This window comes from Schistocerca nitens, chromosome 7 (assembly GCF_023898315.1).
Source record: "Schistocerca nitens isolate TAMUIC-IGC-003100 chromosome 7, iqSchNite1.1, whole genome shotgun sequence".
Lineage (NCBI taxonomy): Eukaryota > Metazoa > Arthropoda > Insecta > Orthoptera > Acrididae > Schistocerca > Schistocerca nitens.
Genome location: NC_064620.1, coordinates 504,733,725 through 504,756,321, shown reverse-complemented (window position 1 = coordinate 504,756,321; position 22,597 = coordinate 504,733,725). Strand labels below are relative to the sequence as shown.

The 22,597-nt window shown below is 39.5% G+C and overlaps 1 protein-coding gene across 1 annotated transcript in view; it reads right to left on the bottom strand.

Moving 5' to 3' along the window:
* Positions 1-22,597, bottom strand: part of LOC126194869 (little elongation complex subunit 2-like) — a 221,481-nt gene that overhangs the window by 84,188 nt on the left and 114,696 nt on the right. The gene's annotated exons all lie outside the window — the stretch shown is intronic.

Here is a 22,597-nt window from a genome sequence, read left to right as displayed (position 1 = left end):
GAATGATTATGGTTTTATACATGGGTATAGAATTTCCCGGAGCTTTAGAAAACTAAACACAGGTAAAAAAACACATATCAGAAAGATCTTTGATGTGCAGCAACAGGTAAGCTGCATATTTTCGTATTACGAAAGTATTAATTCGAATTCCACCACACACCACATGTTACTTTCCGAAGCACTGAGATCGATATTGCGATGCGCTTTTGTAAGCCAGTCATAGCTCATGTCACGTGATCTTGCCAGCCGATGACAGCGGGTATTCAGAGCTTAGGACACTTGATGTAGTCAGCCAATAGCAACATCACTGTTAAGTAGCGCAAACACACAAACAGAAAAAGTTAATGGTTTAAATTAATATACATAATGATGCTACACGAAACAAAAAGCTTTCACATATAATATTGGTCTATAAGATTAATACGCTGAAAGAGAAGCTACGCTTTCACATATAATGTTGGTCTTTTATGCGCGTATTGCAATTTACGATATATCACACAAATGTGCCAGTAAAATTTTTAATAACGACATAAATGTCTGATCTTCTGGGCGTGAAATTCATCTAAATGGCTCATCGTCAAAGAGTTGATTTTTAAATGAGAGTCAAACGCTCTGTGATTTAAGAAATTCATCATACATTCTCACACATAGTTCAACTTGCGTAAAAGGAAATTTGCTTTGATAGTAACGCTTTTGAAACCACCATTCGGAATATTTTCCTGCGACCTGTCAGAAATAGGTTCATTTCTGCAGTTGCCAGAGAGTGCCAGATGACAGGCGTCACCGCGCTTGCGCATCTACGATGCCGTAGGGAGCTCATATGTTCGTACATGTAAAACATTAACAGATCTTACATTATGTCATAAAAGAAACAAGACATCAGAGGATACTCCAAGAGCATCGGAATTTCATGACCCATACTAAAATGTGCAAATTTAAAGTGCACATTCGTATGTCCAGATTCCCAGTAAAGTAGGCCACAACCTGATATTAAGCTTATCAATGCGATTTTCGGGATGTAAATTTTCTAGGAGTACCAATACTGTGTTACCTCATGTCTGGTTGTTTATTAAGGGATAATGCCACACGTGCTAAGTTGAAAACACGCACTTGAAATGCAGCAAACAGTGTGTGGAATTAAACACTTCGTTTCAAATATATTGACTGCCTCAGCGGAAAAGATTAATAAAAGTAAATTTCTTTAGCAAACCGACAAAAATAACTTCATTGCTCTGCAAGGCAATTAATGCTTGACTGTCAGAAAGGTGGAAATAAAATAAAATCTGCAACTAACGACACATTTTAGCCTTCCATAATTATGTGAATGTATTTTAATTCACTTGATAGCTCCCGGCTACAGAAATCTGTTTTGTTTTCATTTGACATGAGAGCAGTAAACGAAGAGGAAACAGCAAAATCACTAAATGTAAACACAGGTCTCGTGGAGACTACCCACTTCCCCACTATAACTCAGACTGCTCTGCGCATCAGCCCAGGGTCTAAGATATTTCCAAACCGTCGAGCATTTGAGATAGGGCGTGTGTGTATATATTCATTTTGTAGCACACAGTTTTCTAAAGAGTCTGATGCCTAAAACATGTGTGTTCAAGTAAATAACATGTTATTTGGTCGTAAGTGCACCAAAGTGCAGTGCCTCGCCTCTTCACACAGCTTCTTCTATCGCACATCACTGTATTTCGCTATGTGGAATTGAAACGTGTATATTTTGTGATGGATGCCATCAAACTGTATTCAGGACAATGGAAATTAAAATGTCCTGTGGTGCCTCTCCTGCTTACAGTCAGCCGGTCTGACAACCTGTCCCTATTTTTTTATTAAAAAAAAGGACTCTTCAGAAAATATGCACTCTTTATTCCCTATCAGCTAACAACTTGCTGCTTTGTGTGACATAAAATTAAATATAGGATACATAGACCCAGTTAAGACATGAGACAAGCAAGACAATACACATTTATTCAATCCTTAGCTCCTAGAATTTTTTTCTCTCTGATCTTGCTACAACTTTACATGATGTACTTTCCTTTCTGCGAAAGTTCGTGAAACGTTTTGCTACATGAAAAATCGAAATGGCGCTGTCTAATACTGAAAAAGCTGTTAATACAAATAGGGCCCAAGACTGGTGTGGTTTCCCAATCTGAAAACATCTATTTTGTCACTGTCTGCTAGATAAAACAAACTGAGCCTTTCTAATACTGCAACAATTGTAACACACACTAAATAAATAAGACTGTTTTGGCACAAATGGTCTTTTTTGTAACGACAGAATATAATTCACAAAGTACCAATATCAAATGCCTATTAGGCTTACTGCAAGCAAAAAGCTTTACATTAGGGAATAGTTTCACACTTCATTCATATGCTCCAGTTTCTCAAGCATGAGATCAAAAAGTAGTAGTACGAAATTTTTATACAAACTTGGAATCATCATATTGTTCCACAATTTGTGTGATATCCCCGTTTCTTCTCCTTCCTCATTCTAACAAACAGTCTTGTTATCACTAATTCTGTAACTATATTCCTGCCAATGTCAAAGCTTATACACAGTTAACTTCACTAACTCTGCAGAATCCCTGGTTTAATTATCCCGTGGTTATTCTCCGGTTAGGCGTTGTTACATGTTCATACAACGCATTTTCCGCGCTTCTTCCACAATAGAACTTAAAGCGGCTGCTAGATGGGGACTGTACAACTGGCCCTTACTAGTATAGCGATCTGGCCAAAACTTTTCCGGCAAAATTTCATTTTCTTCGACACCGAGAAGGTAATACGTAATCTTTCTTACCTGTTATTTGTTTATTTCCACTCCTGTAGTCTGAATCTATGGATTTAGCTAATAATTGTAACAACGCTCATCATTCGCAAACCCAATCAACCAGACAATCAGACAGCAGTTGGCATTCAGCCGTTCGGCTTTACTCGGTCAGCTCGTATAGCTGCTTTTGTCTGTAGGAAAGTTTGTTTCTACATGTGACGAGGGTTCCCCTGACAGAGACATCATGTATGCTATGCACGCATTCCCAAATCAACTTACGATTCATTCAAAAATCAACTTAGAATGTGTTCAAAAATGTTAAAAAAAACGACAGGATGCATTTCAAAGTCATTTGAATAATCGATAGACTTACGTGCGCTGGAAGCTAGTCGCTTTGTGAAACAAGGTTTTTTTCCTCTCAAGAATATGAATTTATACTGGGATAGAATGAGTATGGCAATCTGTAATATAGTTTAGTTACATTTCTACAAAAACACACCAACAATTCGTATGACATATAGGCCAAAAAATGACAGTTCTCCCTCCCAAAAATCAGCAAAACTCTGGAAGGTATTTTAATCACTCAAGTAGACCTCCAATATCATTAACATGAGTTTGCCTCGATTTCTGAGTGGAGCTTCAGCTGGAGGGGGGGCGGGGGGGGTCAAAATTTTTAACTTTTTCTTTTTTCCCAAATTCCTCTGAAACTAAGCGTTTAATTGAAAATGCCAAGGTTACCAAAAATGTAAATCATTAAATTTTGCAATGACTGAATACGAAGACTTTACTATTTGATTAAATTTTCCTATAAAAAAGCGTAAGACCTGCAACTAGAAGAATTAGTCAATGTCATGCAACATTTTATGGGAGAAAAGTTGTAAAGCATCAAAGAGTGAAATTTCACAGAAATAAGTCCTAACTCTAAAGTATACGACACCTAAAATCACATTGTATGTCAAAATCACCCCTATGAAAAATGGAACAAAAAGTCTAAAGAAGATTTCATCATTGTTTTCAGTTTGATCTGTCCCCGTATCCTTTATGTTTGATGATGTAGATAAGATAAAAATGCAAAAAGCTGTGTTTTACAAGGGTCTTTAAAGACCCAACTGACTTTGGAAATACAGAGTTCAGTGAAGATGGAGCATTTCCGTTGTGCAAGTGGCGTGGAAGGCTAAAAACTATTGTCTTATTTAATTACATAATAAACACAGACAATGGTAACTGCACATTGTAATATCAACAATATTAGGGAAAAGACGGATTGCTACTCACTGCAAAGATGACACCTGGAATATGTGTGTGAGTGTGTTTGTGTGTTTGTGTGTGTGTGTGTGTGTGTGTGTGTGTGTGTGTGTGTGTGCGTTCTCCTTTTCTGAAGAAGGTTTAGACTGAAAGCTAAATGTGTTAACAGTCTTTTCGTTGTGCCTGTCTGCAACTCAACGGATCTTTAAGGTGAGTCACAATTTCTCCTTTTCCTAATATTGTTGGTAATTACATAATATGTGGATTACATCACGTGCTAGTGAGGCACAAAGGTCACAATTGCATTTGAGGGATACCTTGAAGTGACAAGTGACAGGAGCACGAAGTCAGCTGAGTGACTGTGCAGAGCCACCTACAGACTGTCACGTTTAATGAAACAATGTCAATAACCATGTAAAAATTATATTTTCCTCAAATGAACAAAATAAACAGTGCCTCATTTCTTTACTATAGACAACTTGAGAGTTGACATTGCCTCAGCACTCAGATAGTGTCGTCGTCCAGGAGGGCACCGACCTCCTTGTGATTCTGATCACTTGAACCCCACTGTCCCGTAACATTTTTCCACCGATGGCAGACAAGGTGATGTAGTCTACAGCCTCCTAAATTTCAAGTTGTCTCAAGTACTGAAAAACAAGGTTCTAGTTTTGAAGACAAAATACAACATATTGAAATTAGCAGAGATATGCAGCAATTCCAGTGCTACTGCTAAAGACTGATAGGCTTGACAGAAGTTCACAGCAACCATATACTGTGAAGATGAAGCAAAGCCATTAAAAATGTGCTTTGCCATCGAATCTTAGAAAAATGTGTGTCAAAGATATCATTCAACCTCGCCTCTTTGCCTCCCAGGGAAGCAGCTACTAGACAGCATTCCCTGACATATTTGCCAGTGCAAGCTTGGAAAAGCAATCCACTGCAATGGGGCTAGAAGGCTTCCAACTTCTGTCTCTTGCCAGTTCCCACTGGTAAAGCAGCAGCAACTGCACAAGTGAGAAATCATTTACCGCACATGTGGTACAGGATGCCATGGCGGTTGTGTCTGCATGAAAAATGGCATGAAGTGTACCACTGTTTGCCAACTATGCACAGGCCAATCTTGACCCATGTTCTAACTGACTATTACTGAGACTGACGACCGTAACACAGAGAACAACTTTTGGGAACAGCAAGAATAGATCACACCAAGGATACGAATATGGAAGAATGGAACAATTAGAGTAAATATTATTTGGACCCTCATTCTACAAATGTATACAGTAGTAGCGCTGAAAAAAATTAAGAAAAACTGATTGTACATAGCTATCATTAATATTTTACTTCAAGTGAAGGTGCATTTTTAATTTTATTGTATCAACATAATTTTATACAACCATACGAATTCCATTTATTGTTAGTTGAATTAAATTCCTTTATGTGTAATAAAACAATAATAAACCTAACATATTTTTTCATTAATAACCTTGTAAACAATTTTTTTGTCTTTTGCAGGCTATGCCACTATTCTACTAATTCCAGTTTTCAAAATTATCATCTCGATAATGTGTAGGTTAGCAATTATGCACAAGTAGTTGAAATAAGAAAGTGAATACTGGAAACATTTACTGAATGGAAAGCAGGAAATTGAAGTTGGTCGTTAACCATGAGTCACATATAACTGAATAATAGCGATATTTACTTACCTGTTAGATTTTTTGTCACTTTCTTTAACTTTTTGGAAACATGATTCGATGCTCTACAACTTTCCTCTTATAAAATTTTATGTAAAATCTGCCAATTCTCAAATGTCGCAAGTGTTGTAGCAAAGAAAAGTGTGTAAGATAACTGTTTTCTCAAATAACTTTCCTATAGGAAAAATTTAATTAATTAGGAAAGTTTTGTCACTCAATGCAAAATTTAATGCTCTACATTTCTGGATAACTTGGATTTTTCAATTAAACACTTAGTTTTGGAAAAAATCTCAAAACAACTAGAAGTAGTCTGAAATTTTGGTAAGTTTTCTTTTTATCACAGCCGAAGCTCCATTCAGAAACTGGGGCAACCCAAGATTATTCATATCATAGGCCTACTTGAGTGATTAAAAAAGTTTCCAGAATTCCACTAGAGCTTGAAATTGGTAATTGCTGGATTGTGTCTCGTTTCAGTCAGCCTCTCACTCCCCTTCCCCATTCCATTCGAATACCTACACCATTTAAATACAGAAGTCATCAAATATATGCTAATTAACAAATATATAATTCCCATTTTTATCAAAATGGGAGCTGTCTTATTTCAAATTACATTTCACACACAAAAATATAGTTTTCATTGTAAACAGAAATTCTTAGTTACCAATCCTTTATAAAAGACTGTTTAAACTTAAAAACCTGCAAATTTATTTTTTTTCTTTTTATTCACATACTTTACACTTCATGAAAATCCTCATGTGATACACACTTTTGTTTAAAAATCTGCACTGGCCCAGAATCAAACCCAGGCCATCAAAGTGACAGATAGGCACTCTGCTACTGAGCCACAATGCCTGTTGAAAAATCGCCTTAGTTTAAGGTATTAAATGCACCTAGAAAACTTCTTAGTTAGTTTTCTTGTGAATTGTTGAGAATCATTTTGGTAAGCCGGTATTTAAGTTTCATACTTCACATACAAAAATCTGATTGGCGTGTGGTCCCCTTGTGAGATGCAGCAGATGATGACCAGGCACCCTAGCCCGGAGAGTGACAAGACCTTATTTCTGAACTTCAGATACAATCAAACAAGCCACAGTGTGAGAGAGAATGTAAAATAAAGTTCACTACTCAGCTGTCAGGGCTAAAGTGAGGGTACTGAGTTTGTTAACTTCAGAGTTATCCTTACTGCGGTAACAGTGGGCACTCTTCTAATATGAGCACCACTGGTTAAAAGAGCACCACAATGACAGTAAGCATAGGTACTTTTTTATGAATATATTTAAGAATCATTCTAATGATATGAATGTGGAGTCACCAAAGAACTGTAGAATCTTGATGAGATGTTCTGCATGAAGACATTCATGGTGTTATAGAACCCTTTGTGGTAAATGGCTTGTTCTGACTGCTACAGCACACCACTCCATACTTTATGACACTAGCAATTATTGGCATACATAATTTGTAAGTAACCCAGTATATCTATCTACACAGCATCCATATTGGTAGCCCTCATGGCTAACTGATTTGAGAGATCACTTCCTAAGAATCCAATGTGGCTGACCATTGAGAGAAATATGGTTGACCTCTCAGAGTCTTGGTGTCCAGAAAGGTCATGAATGGATAATACCTGAGGGTATCAACAGATGGTAGTGAGGTTGGGTTGGACGACCACCTCCTGCTCAGGTCTCCACCCCATAGGACCTCCTGCTGTCCCTTTCAACGATGTTGCTACGACCTCATACTATTATGATTTTTTATGCTTGAAAAGCTGCATGGGACCAAGGGCAGATATTCTGAAAAGCATAATGAATACTACATTCCTGTGGTAGTGTTTGTTGTTCAGTGACCCGTGTGTGTGTGTGTGTGTGTGTGTGTGTGTGTGTGTGTGTGCGTGTGTGTGTCGAGTGGCAGTGAGAATACAGGTTTGGTGTAGTTAGTGATGATCTGCTTCAGGTGGCTGTCCAAGAGAGCTGGCTTTCACTTGCTCTGCAGAGTGAATTAACATACAATGTCCATGTTCTCTGCCTATCAATTGCAGATATATAAATTCCCTGTTTCCCAAAGACACTGAGTACAGCTGGAATGCATGCCTCATCCTCTTACATGTGGTTGACATGGCTTAGTGTCCGGAGATAATGGTATTCATGCAGCTGCTGGTTTCCCCAGTGGTAGTATTTACGCATCTTCTGCTGGGGATGGCGACTAAACTGGTGTGGTTGCTTCCGCCTTTTACACATTCGGACACGTAAAAAATTCCAACGTGCTAGGGCTGATGCACTGTCTTCTGGGCACAGTTCTGCTTGTGGTGGTCATCGTTGCACTGTTGCTGGCAGTGATGATGAATATCACACAAGGAAACCCGCACAGCACATGTGGTTCACGTGTCACTAATCCATCGCTGTAACCTAGAGCTTGTTGTTGGTGCCCAGGAGCCAACAAGTTTGACACCTCTATCCATAAACAAGAACTGTTCTCTGAATAAATGCTTGACTTTTGGTAATGGTTGGCAATTGGCTATAGGTGCTCTCCTTGGTTGTCTACCATGAAACAATTCAGCTGAGCTTCTTTGTTGATGAGTGTAGTACAGTATATACTTAAAAATGTGGTCAATAGTGATAAGATCTTATCATCGAGATTCGCCAAGAAAGCCTGCATTCTCATGGTCGACAGTGTCACCTAATTCTTCTCCTGTACATTCTGAGCCATGTGTGTGTCTTGAATGTTCACAACAGATATTCTACTGGACCACAGGAAGAAAGATGGATGGGAATCGTAAGAAGATGTCATATACCATTGAGGGCAGAGGAGTTTGAAAATGTTTGGGATCACAATTGGGGCCATTGTCTAAGCTAATGACTTTAGAGAAGTCTGCTGCAAATACAGGGTGCAGCAGAACCGACTAAGCAGTTTCTATCGATTACCGCTGGGGCTGTGGTGGGGGTAGGCAGTTGCACGTGGTCTGCCTTTGTTCAATTGTTGACCCCATTTCAGTAGCCAACATGGTCTGGACCAGTGCACAGCGTGGTTTTGCTGTTCGCGCTTTTTATGAAAACAACAGATCTGTGATAGCTACATAATGAGCTTTTTGGCGACAGTTCAACATCCCACGTAACAATGCCGTTCCTGATTCAAACACAATTCGGTCCTGGGTTCAGCAGTTGCAGGTTACTGGTAGCACATTAAGAATAGGTACACATGGCCGATGCAGATCCATCAGAACGCCAGAAAATGTGTAGTGGGTGAGAACAACAGTTCAACAATCGCTGCAACGTTCTGCTCGACGACATGCTGTTGCACTGGAGATTTCAGACCGCAGTTTGAGAAAGATTCTGCAATGCGATTTGAAGTTCCATCCTTTTAGAATAATGATTTCTCCAGAATAACGCCCAGCAGACTATGCCAACTGTCAAAATCTGTGTGAGCAAATGCTTGCTCAGATCCCTCCGAATGCAGCTTTCTTCATTAGTGATGAGGCACATTTTCATCTTTAGTGGGTGCATGAATAAGCAAAACTTTCGCTACTGGGCTGAAAATAGCCCCCGAATTATTCACGAAAGCCTGCAACATTCTCCTAAAGTGACAGTGTGGTGTGCCACAACACAATCTGGCACGGTAGGCCCTTACTTTTTTGAGGAGGAAGGAGTGACTGTGACAGTGAATTCTACACGTTATGTTTCAATATTGCAAAATTTTCTGAAACCCAGAATGGATGAGATTGTTGAAGAACATGGACTGGGGGACTTGTGGTTCCAACAGGTTGGAGCTACCGCTCACACAGCTCGAATTTCACTTAATGTTTTGAAAGAAATGTTTCCGGGACACCTCATCTCTTTGAGGAGTGATGTCGGGTGGCCCGCGCGGTCACTAGATTTGAGTATTTGTGACTACTTTCTTTTGGGATATCTGAAGGAAAAGGTTTTCAAAATCCGCCCTCACACCCTACCAGGGTTAAAAGAGTGAATTATTGACAAAGTGAATGTCATACCCCGCAATGTGTGTGCGAAAGCTGCTCGAAACTTCATGGATCGTCTACGACAATATATTGATGCTAACAGCCACCACCTTGAGGACATTATTTTCAAAACTAAATGAATGTAAAATGGTATGCTGTACTAATTTAGAAAATAAAAACATTTTTTCTCTATACATCCAGGTTTACTTTTTATTGCTCCTTAATACTGCTTAGTCAGTTCTGCCGCACCCGGTATATGGGCTAATGCCCGAGTGGTGGCTTCTGGGACAAACGTGGCAGTATGTGAGCATCTTGGTGATGTCTTGATTTATATTATACCGGTATACATACCAGCATGAATGTTCTTTGGCTCTGGATAAGCCACAATGGTGGAGGAATGCTAGCAATTCACACTGAGGCTTCTGGAGTAACATCCAGTCACCTTCTCCGACCATCGATAAGAGGAGTACTCCTTACTGCACTTTCAATTAGTGTCCGAATAAGAACAGTCCTATAGCCACTTGCTAAGTTGGAAAAAACCCTGATGACATTTACTGCATGTGTAATACCGAATACAACATAAACAATGGTACCTATCTGTTGCATCTGCTACTGGTGCAGCTCTCAGTGAAAGATCTGTTAGAGCTGCTAGTAGTTGGTTATCTATTTGCCAACAAATCTTTGGCAAAACATCATACATATGCTCTGCACTCACTCATAAAATGTCTGAATTGGCATGGCAAGCTGTATGTCTATATGCAATCTTATATTACTACTTAATGAGAAACAAGGTCTTTAAGCATAAGGGCTGGGCTGGACATCCTGGGATGCAGCAGTCAGATGCAAATACTGCCAGCAGTGGCTTGAGGTCAACAAACAACTCAAATACTCTCCCGAACAGATACTCATGGTATCTTTGAATGTCACAGATGGGCTTCTTTTCAATTGGTGAATAATTTTGTTAGCTGGGTTTCAGACACATACACAAATGGACATTCAGAGACATTGGTTATGCAATGTGACAATACTGCTCCAACCTCACAGTAGGAGATATCTATTGCTAGAACAAAAGGGCACATGAGAAAAGCAAATAAGGCATAGAGCTTCTGTTATACAATACCTGGGAGCAGAGAAAGCTTGCTTAAATTCACAAGTCCACTCAAAATGGATGGCGGCTTTTCAGAGTTTTTTTTCAATCGTGCACCTATCAAGGCAGCTTTTGGCGTGATGTATCTACACTGATTTATTTTACCAAGTACCTTAAGTTCTGACAGATTGCTTGGTTCAGGCAGTTTCTGTATGGTTTATAGATGCAATTCTGCAGGCCTCGCTCCGTCTTTTTCCCATAACGTGTCCAAAGTATCCTATTTCTGACAAAAAATTAGCACTTTTGCAGGTTGCCACAAACGTGTTTTTGTTCTAGTAGTGTGACAACTTGTTGGGCATGGCATAACTGTTTTCTTTATCTATTCCAGTTACTATGATGTTGTCCAAGTTATCTGAGTTCCAGGAACCTTTGACAGTCTACAGATTGGTATAATCCAAATGGTGTATTGGTAACCACAAATATTTGAGAATTTGCATGAAGGGGACACTGGAAGTATGCTTCATAGAGATTGATTCTTGATTAGCAATGGCCACCTACAATGTAAGAATTGGTATAATCCAAATGGTGTATTGGTCACCACAAATATTTGAGAATTTGCATGAAGGGGACACTGGAAGTATGCTTCAGAGAGATTGATTTTTGATTAGCAATGGCCACCTACAATGTAAGAATTGGTATAATCCAAATGGTGTATTGGTCACCACAAATATTTGAGAATTTGCATGAAGGGGACACTGGAAGTATGTTTCAGAGAGATTGATTTTTGATTAGCAATGGCCACCTACACTGTAAGAAAATAATTCTTTGGGCTCTGGTAATGGGTATCTATTACAGTTCAAGTATTAACTGTGGTCTTGAAGTCACCACAGATATTGCATCTGATTTATGGACCACTACAATGGGGAATTAAGAGAGACTTGATGGATTTCAGTGCAGAACATCCTAGGTCACAGTAGTGTTGAATCCTTTCCATACAGGTTAGTTTATGGCATAAGGCATAGGACAGGAACGTGTGAACTGTGAAATGGCATTGCCATAAAGAATAATGATGTGTGCTCAATACCCTTTTGCACATCCTAAAACTCATTGAAATAGGGAGGGGAAATTGCTGCAGATGCTGCCAATATCAAACAGAAATACAGAAATTTTGCCAGGTAATTGATTTGTGTGGCGCCAAAGCACACTACACTTCTAAAATTGGAATTGGTGCTTCCCCCGAGCTGATGTGTAGTACACGGTAGAAGAGTTGCAGAGCTCAACTGCCTGTATATATCTATGGACAACAGCAATGCTATAGTGCCAGTATCCAAATGAAATAGTGCCTGTTGTCTAGTAGTGTGGAAGTGTAACTGTAATCACCTAAGATGAAGCCCACCCCAAATTGTGTGGGCGATGTTTATCTATATTGGTGGTGAGGGCCTTACAGTCAGTCTTTTGGTGCTGTGACAAATGATGGTGAATTGGCCTGTCTGAATTCAAACTATGCAATTTGTTTTGTGGTTGGGGCATTCACTGTCATTATGGCACAGGAAGCACTTTGGACAGTAGGGAAGCTCCCTTCAATGTTGGTGAGACAGGTTGGGTCTGTGATGGGACACTGAAAAAAGCTTGTTGGAATGGCTATGATTTCTCCCAAGATAAGATCTGGTTCCTTCAGAGCATAAATCCAGACTTGATTGGCCATGTCCTGAAATACTCGTCTTGCACGAGGCTGTCTGCATAAGATTCAACACAGCCTTCTGTTGACCGAGCAAGGTGGTGCAGTGGTTAGCACACTGGACTCCCTTTCGGGAGGACAATGATTCAAACCCATGTCCAGGTTAGGATTTCCGTGATTTCCCTAAACTGTTTCAGTCAAATGCCAGGATGGTTCTTTTGAAAGGCCAAGGCTGACTTCTTTCCCCCTCCTTTCCCAATCTGATAGGACCGATGACCTCGCTGTTTGGTCCCCCTCCCGCCAAATCAACCAACCAACAATACTCTGCTGTGAAAGAGGATTTATAATTTCTTGCATTTGGTGGCCCGGTGTAAGTACATCTGTGCTAGTTGTTTAAAACATCAAAGGTAACACAGTCATTCTGATACTCCATACACTCAGTGATCATTGTATTGGGCTAGTTTATCCATGTGCTCATCCAGAGTGAAGACAGAAGGCCCTCTGAGGAGCTATATTCTTTATCATCTGAAACACTTCTGGTCTACGCCATTTGAAAAGCTGGTCCCAGCAACAATCAGTGCCAGTAATGTGTCCCACTGCGAGATGATGGTGCAGGCATTCCATTCCTCGCAGTCATTATTGAGTGCAGCAAATGAGATCAGTATGAGGTGTCCAGGTAGCATGGGTCATCTCAGAGTGACACAATTGTTGCTCCATGAGTTGCATCTGTTGCTGCTGCATTTACTGCTGGTGGTGTAACTGCTGCAGCAATTGTTGTTGTTGCCGGTAGTTGTGGTGCTATCATTTTTCTGCAGTTCTTGTTACTTTTGCTACTGCTTGTGCTACTCTGTACACATAATGGTTGCTGAGATTGTAGCTCTGTTGCATAGAAGACTACTAACTCATTGCCATTTGCTGTAAATTAAGAGAATGAACAATTATACAGTAATAGCATTTACTGGCCGTTACAAAAATTAACAGAACTCAGTCTGTTAGGTCCATGTACCCAGAAAAAAATACAGCTACAAGAAAACAAATGAAGTAAGGCACTTTTAAGTAATAGAACTACAGCATCTATCATGCGTTTCTTTATTTGTAAAGGTCCACCTTCATCACAAAAATAGTACATTTCACAGTTACCAGTTTTGGCCATTGCCATCTTTAAATCATAAAAATATTCTGATGTAGTAATGAATTGTAAGCCATGAGTGAGGGACAAAAACTTGTCATTTTCTTACGGCAGTATAAAGGGAAGGGGAGACTCTAGGTCCCATAACCTCTGTTGTTGTCTTCAGTCAGAAGACTAGTTTGATGCAGATCTACACGATAGTGCATCCTGTTTAAGCATCATCATCTCTGGATAACTACTTTAATCTAAATACGTTTGAACCTGCTAAGTATGTTCTTGCCTCGACCTCCCTCTATAATTTTTACCTTCCACACTTCCCTCACCGTTACTGGTTCTGTAAGTTCCGTTTCACGCATTCCGCAATTTTTCAATGACAGTCAAAGGGTGCCATAAATTTCTTTTCTCCACATATGAATCCAGTACCTCTTCATTAGTCATCTGTTTTCTCCACATATGAATCCAGTACCTCTTCATTAGTCATCTGATCTACCTGGCATTTTTCTGTAGCACCACACTTCAAATTCTTCTGTTCTCTTCTTATCTAAATCATTTACTGTCTGTGTTCACTTCCCTAAAAGGCTACACTCCAGACAAGCACATTCAGAAGAGATTTCCTAACAAAAATTTATGTTCAATGGTAACAAATCTATCTTTTTCTGATGTGTTTTTCCTGCTATTGTTGGTCTGCATTTTACATCCTATCTACTTCAGCCATTGCCAGTTATTTTGCTATCCTAATAGCAAAACTCATCAAGTACTTCTAGTGTTCCATTCCCTAATTTATTTCACTCATCATGAAGTGGTTTGATATACCTGTTCACATTTTTATTTGAACTCCTTTTCAAGACATTATCGGTTCCATTAACTGCTCTTCCAAGTCCTCCACAGTTTCTGAAATAAATACAATGTTATCATCGAACCTTGAAGTTAATGTCTTTTCTCTCTGAACTCTAATTTCCTTTCCAAACTTCTCCTTGTTTTCATTTACTGCTAGTTCAGTTTACACACTGACTGACATTGGGTATAGGGTAGAACCCTGCCTGCCTTCTCAACTACTACTTCTCTTTCATGTCCTTCAATTCTTATAACTCCATTCAGATTTCTGCATAAACTGTAGACAACCTTTTACCTCCTCTGCTTTATGCCTGCTACTTCGGAATTATCTACAAATGCTATAAATGTAGGTGTATGCCCCTCTTCATGCTACAATGAAGAACTAAAAAATAATGAGAATTTTTCTCTGGGAACTGGTAGAACAATAATTCTGAATTTTCCCGTACGTACCTTCACTAGACACCATTTTGTATTAACGGCCCTAACAGTACAGGTGTGGAAACATTATTATGGTCACCGTTACTGGTTCTGTAAGTTCCGTTTCACGCATTCCGCAATTTTTCAATGACAGACGTTAAACATCAATGTGCTAACATCAGGTTCTGCCTCCTGTTACGGAAATCAACAGCAGAAACTGTTGTAATGCTTCAGACAGCTTATGGGGAGGAAACTTTGAGCCAGGCAAGGATTTACAAGTGGTTTCCTCGTTTTGAAAGTGGTTAAGTGTCAGCTGTAGACGAATCACTACCAGGGCATTCCACGACTTCCAGAATGGATGAAAATACAGAAAAATCTGTGTCACGACCATGTGGCATTGGTGGAAAATGACTGGAATATCCAGGAGTTCATTCCACAGGAGTATGACTGAAGATGAAACATGTTGCAGCAAAACTAATTCTTCATGTGCTTTTTAGTGATCAGAGACCCAATTGTTTGGGCAAGTACTGGGAATTGAGAGAACAATTAGAAACTGATCCAGATTTTGACGCAAAAGTCATCACAAATGATGAAAATTTGTGGTAAGGCATTATGGGACCAAACTGCCGAGGTCATCAGTCCCTAGTCTTACACACCACTTAATCTAACTTAAACTAACTTACGCTAAGGACAACATGCACATCCATGCCCAAGGGAGGACTCGAACCTCCAACGGGGGGGAGCCACGTGAACCGTGATAAGGTGCCTCAGACCGCGTGACTACCCCCGCACGGCACAAATGATGACTCACGGTGTTATGAATATGACCCAGACACCAAACAACAATCTGGCCAGTGGAAAACTTCAAAACTGAAGACAGAAAGGTAGAAAGGTGTTTTTTTTTTTCTTCTTCTTCTGTTTTTTCCACCAAGGGGATCATCCCCCCTTAATTTTTTCCCCAGGTATCACAATTAACCAACATTACTACCTTCAACTGCTAAAATGATTATGTGAAACAGTGGGAGGGAGGGGGCAGTAATCAATCTGCATTGTGTCAATTAGGAGATTGGCTTTTTCACTACACAAATGCCCCTGTGCACACAGAATCGTGTGTTATGCACTTTTAGCCTTGAAACCAAATAACAGTAGCTTCTCACCCAATCACACACCATACTCACTGTAACCGGTCCTCTGTGAATTTTCAATATTTCCAAGAACTAAAAGAAACATGAAAGGAAAGCATTTTCAACACACAGAGTGAGAGTGAGTGAGTATGTGTGAGAGTGAGAGCGTGTGTGTGTGTGTGTGTGTGTGTGTGTGTGTGTGTGTGAGAGAGAGAGAGAGAGAGAGAGAGAGAGAGAGAGAGAGAGAGAGAGAGAGAGAGAGAGAGAGAGGTGTAAGTTTTAAAAATGTAATGTTCTGTCAAAGATACATTTTTTTTAAACAACTTTCATGCTTTTGGGTCCCCCCTTGTATCTTTGAAGTCTTAGCATCAGTACTGCCTCACATGACCTACATCTCTCAAGAAACCAAACTGATCTTCCCTGGTGTCAACTTCTACCAGTCTGTCTGTTCTTTTTCAAATAGTCCGTGTCTGTATTTTGCAACCATGACTTATTAAAATGATGGTTCTGTAATATTCACTCCTGTCAGCAACTGCTTCTTTGGGATTGGAATTTTACAGTCTTCTTAAAGTTCGAGGGCATTTTACCTATCTTATATTGTAGATACCATGTGCAATAGTTTTGGTATATGTTCTGCCAAAAATCACTATATTTCTAAGGGAATGCTGTTGACTTCATGTTCCCTGTTTCAAGCTAGGTCTTTCAATGTTCTGTCAAATTCTTCTCACAGTACTATTTCTCCCATTTCATCTCCATCTACTTCCTCTTTCTTGGCCTTAATAAAGTCTTCAAGTCTGTTTTTCCTTTTTATAGCTCTTCTATATATTCGCCTGCCAGCATTCCTTCTTGACTTAGTACTGGCTTATCATCTGAGCACTCTGTATTCATACAGATTCTTGTCTTTCCTCCAACACTTTCCTTAGTTTATCTACAGGTGTCACTTACCTTTCCCATGATCATGTATGCTTCTACATCATTGCATTTCTCCTTTAGCCATTCCTGCATTGCTATTTTGTACTTTCTGTTGATCACACATTGTTGACATCTGTATTCTCTTTTGACTGCTTCATGTGCTGCACATTTATATTTTCTCCATCCATCAATAAAATTGAGATATCTCATGTTATTCAATGATTTCTACTGAGCCTTATGCTTTTGCCTATTTGATCCTTTCTTGTCTCCACTATTTCATTTCTTAGAGCTACTCATTCATATTATTATACTCTGTTCTCTCATCTCGCTTGTTCTCTAACGCTATCCCTAAAACTCTGCAAAACCAACAACTGTTTCAATTTATCCAGTCCTACCTCCGTAATTTCTTAGCTTTCTGCATTTCTTCAGTTTCAATCTGCAGTTCATAACCAATACCTTATGGTCAGAGTCCACACATGCTCCTGGAAATTTCGCAGTTTAAAATCTGGCATTGATATCTCTTCCTTATCATTATCTAACTATCTGAAACTGCCTGGTGTCTCTAGGTATCTTCCAAGTATACACCCTTCTTTTATCATATTTAACACTTAGTTTAACAATGATTAAATTATATGCTGTCCATAATTTCAACAGATGACTTCCCCTTTTACTCCTTTCTCCACAGACCAAGCTCTCTCACGTTATTCCTATTTGATTGTGTACTGATAAACCCATGGACACCTCACCAAAAGTTCTGTTCTTCCTGGCACCATACTTCACAAAGTCTCTGTAAGCCCATCTTTAAAAAAGGATGGTTGTGGAGCCTCAGCTGTTCAATATAAAGGTTCAAATCAAACACACCTTTAGCCAACTGTATTTCAATTTTTTTATGCCATCTTCAGGCCCCTGACCAATGTGTAGGAAGAACCCCACCTCTTGTACAATGACTGGTATCTTTTAAATTCTTTTTAACAATGCGATCCCTTCAATTATCTACAAGTAAGAAATCATTCATGCAGGTGAATTGTACAAACTTACTGTCATGTAACCATCATACAGACTCCCGTATGGGGACTAAAGTAAAGGCATTCCTGGAGTAGAGAAACAAAAGAAAGAGTGAGAAAAAATGTCACTTTGTCCGGATGGAATCCCAATTCACTTTTACAACTCTTTAGATTACTCTACAGCACTGGCCCCTTACTTTGCTTGAATTTATTGCAAACCTCTCACCTAGCACAAAGATCCAAGGACAGGAAAAAAGCACAAGTGGCTCCTGTATGTAGAAAGGAATCACAAATCCATATTCTTAATGTCATTTACTGCAGAATTGTTGAACATATTCTCAATCTGAATATAATAAATTTCCTTAATGTAGAAATGCTTTTGTCCACAAATCAACACAGATTTAGAAAACATTGCTTGTGTGAATCTCAACTTGTCCATTTCTCACACGATATCTGGCGAACCATGAGCAAAGGGCAACAGGTAGATCCCATATTTCTGAATTTCCGGAAAATCTTCCACACAATGCCCACTGCAGTCCGTTAATGAAGGTGTGAGCATATGGAGTAGGTTCCCAGACATACGAGTGTCCCAAAGAGTTCTTCAGTAACAGAACTCAGTACACTGTTTATTACAGCATAGCCCGCTCTAACAGCCTCAGCGCTTTGCGAGATCAAATGGGACTCAGCATGTCTATGGAGTTTGGAACTTCTCTTGCGCCTGGCTCCACGCACTGACTGTTCTCCATCCATAGCCTGCATGCCAGTATGCTAGCTGGCTATGGCCAGGCACTCCTGGACTGTGGAACTGTTAGTGTCAAAATCTCATGTGCTTGTGTAGACTGTGAATAGTGAATATGTAATATATGATTAAATGATTTTATCGTGTTTGGAGATTAACTGCAGTCCGCTTTTAATAAAGGCAAGCAATACAGAAAGCATATAATGCTGAAAATATTGCTGTAGTATTTGCATTTGTACTACCGTTATGCGAGTTGCTGACAGTGTTGGAAATCTGCAATAAAAGCATGTAAATACTTCATTTCTATGGAGTCTGAAACACATTCATCATTCCCTCCAGATGCTTTACTGTTGTGTGCCGCTCTATAAGAACAAAAAAGGAAAAACTAGTGGCATAAGTTACCACAAATTTCCGATTGATAATAACCTACAAAATGTGGGGTTACAAGTGATTTCTCGAGACAACTTCATGCCAAATTCATTGTCAAGTTCATCAATAGTTTGCAGTCAACATTTTACCGAAGGCAGACTATAAATCTCGTTACAGGAGAAAGATTTTGAGAACAGGTAGTATTCCCAGCAGTTTTCCAAATTATCCTCTCAATAAAATTCCAATAACAGCATTAGCCAGGCAACAAATTGAAAAGCAGTCTCCAAATAACCAGGTGTGAAGTAAACGTAAAAAAAGTGCAAGCCCTGCACAAAAAGCCAGCACTAGTGTCCCATTACATGCATTCACGGAAGCTTAAGTTCAAACAGAAGATGATGTGCTTTCCAAACTTAAAGCTTTGGAAAAAGGACCAAGAGGATAAAAAAACTAAAACATGGAGACTAAATGACAAACTAAAGAGCCAGGAATGTAACATTCACATGCTGTCAGAACAACTTGCACAGTATGGAAATAAAACCAATCATCAAAACCTGGAATCATTAATATCAGAAGAAAATAACACGTCTAAAATAGAATTCTTACTGGAGCAAAAAAAAGATTTGTCTCACTGGAGTGAGGAAGTAATACAACAGTGCATCATATGGTAATATTACTCTCCCAAAGGTTACAAATATGATAGAGATTCTATGCTGAACTTACCCAGTACATCTAAATCTACTCTACAAGCCACTATATGGTGCGTAGCGGAGGGTGCCCTGTACCACTACTAGCCATTTTCTTTCCTGTTCCACTCACAAATAGAGCGAGGGGAAAACAACTATCTATATGCCTGCGTGTCAACCTATTTTCTGGTATCTTATCCTCGTGGTCTTCACGCGCAATGTATATTGGTGGCAGTAGAATTGCTTGGCAGTCAGCTTCAAATGCTGGTTCTCCAAATTTTCTCAATAGTGTTTCTAGAAAAGAACATTGCCTTCCCTCCAGCGAATCCCATTTGAGCTACCGATGCATCTCCATAACACTTACATGCTGTTCGAACTTACGAGTAACAAATCTGCAGTTTGCCTGTGAAGTGCCTCAATGTCTTCCTTCAATATGGCCTGGTATGGATCCCAAACACTCAAGCAGTACTCAAGAATAATAGGTTGCACCAGTGTCCTATATGCAGTCCCGTTTAAAGGTGAGCCAATCTTTTCCTAAAATTCTGCCAATTAACCAAAGTCAACCATTCACCTTCCCTATCACAGTTTCCACATGCTTGTTCAATTTCATGTAGCTTTGGATAATTATGGCCAGATATTTAAACAACTTGACTGTTTCAAGCAGGACATCAGTAATACTGAATCCGAACATTACAGGTTTGCTAGTCCCACTCATCAGCATTAGCTAACATTTTCCCACATTTAGAGCTAGCTGCCATTCATCACACATTACACCCTAGACAAAATCAAGATTGGGAGCAGAAGCTAGCTATCTAGAAAAGGTGGAGTCGCTTTGTAGCTTAGCAAATTGATGAGATGTCAATTAAGCAACTTCAGTATCGCAGAAAACTGGATGTATTTTTTGGAGAACAAGATCCAGTGCAGTTGTAGCAGATTGAGAATGGTAGCAAGTCACAACAACATGTGCAAAGGAAATTACGAATTCTAGCCAACTGTGTGTTCTGCTTCATGATAAGCAGACTTACAGCCAAGTTCAGGCTACCAGCAATGTGTTTCTTCACTAAGCAGCTTTCTGATACATAGCTGCATAAGCTGACATTGTCTGTGATTCATGAAATAGAACAATGTGGGTTTATTTTGTGCCATGGTTGGTAACAGACAATCACAAAATAAACAGCGCTATGATGAAAAGGTTGCGTGAAAGTAAATCACCATCTCATTAAGTGACACATCCAGAAAAATGAATGGCCGGTGTTTCCAGTTTTCAACAAGTATCACATTTTAAAGAATTTGAGGTCTCTCTATCCAGAAAGAAGTATGTTTTGTGGTGAGGGAATGATTTCTAAGGAAAACAGAAAACAACTGTACCAACTACAAGCTTCAGAAATTACAAAACCTGTCAGCTTTCTTTTTAGGAAACATATCACACGAACTTCAATAAATAAATGTTGAGCAAGTGAAGCAGACACTTTCACCAGAAGTAATTGTGGCACTAAAGCTTCTTAAATAGTCACATTGACAACAAAGGTTTGGATCTTACTTCTTCAGAAGCTACAATAAAAGATATAGAGCATGTGTTAATATGGTACACACTTCACGATGTCAGCAGTACATCACATCGTTCACGTACTCACAATGATGACAGAATGCAGTTCTTTTCAACTGACATCAAAAGGTTGGAATGGCTACAGAATCAATTGCTGCCATATCTAGACTCCATTAAAAAGGAAAGCACTACCTCTGAGACGCAATTCCTTAGTAATGAAACTTATGAAGCTATTAAACCTACAATCATCCAGATGGCACACGTGATAAAACAGGCACTGAAGTTATGACTGTCATGTTGTAAAGCATGATCTACAACAGGACAGTGTGTGTTGCCAGTGTGTATCCTTTCTCTATATCCATTCACATCATGACTAATAACTTGGTGGTATACATACCAATGTAAAAGACCAAACAATGTTTATGCAACATTTGGTACATGACGTGTCATTTCACAAATGTATGTTTTGCCAGTTACAGGATTGGTACAGCTGGTGGTGGGGAGTGCATTGGTCAAGTCTTATGGCAGGGATGGTCACTGGGGTAGGAGCCACAGGGTAGGGACGTGGGAGCAGAAGCAGCATACAGTCTGACCAGCATATTGCCGAGACTGGGGAGGTGAAGAAAAGCTACCCTAAATAAGCTGAGCAAAATGTCAGGCATAATAAACGTCATTTCAGGGCATGATTTTAGGGATTCACAGCCTTGTCGAAGTAGCTGATCAATACATCCAAGACCAGGATAATACTGAGTGACAAGAGGTGTACTTTTAAGCTGTGTTTTGGAAGGATCAGCAGAACCCAGACTGGAGGTGACAGCCCAGGAAATCTGCTTCTTAACTAGGCTGGTGGGGTAAATATGTCAAGCAAAGACTGATGTGAGTGGTGGTGTATTGCTGTAAAGAGTCTGCAACTGCACAAATGTATTTGCCTTGAATGCCAAAGCTGTAGGGGGAAAGAACGTTTGACATGGAAAGGATGGCAACTGTCAAAATTTAAGTACTGTTGTTTGTTAGCATGTTTAACGTGAGTAGAAGTGTGTAGCCAACCCTCAGTGAGGATGACGTTAAGATCAAGGAAAGTGGTGTGGGATACATAATAGGGCCAAGCAAAATTTCTATTCTGAATTCGACACTACTCTCCAGTGTAGTTTAGAAAAGTAACTGAAGTAACTTGTAATGGTATTAATTTCAACCCACAAGATACATGTGCATGTCACTTTGAAATTGATGATCTGAGGGGACAAATCTCAATTACAGGCCACACCAAGATTTTTCAAGCCGAAATTTAGGAAAGAAAGTGCTGCAAATATAGAAATAGCATGAAAGCTACACATCCAGAAAAACCAGTCTCTGACCAGCACTAGTCCCTCAACACCATTAAGAAAATGGACCCAGATTCTAAGTTTGTTACATTTTC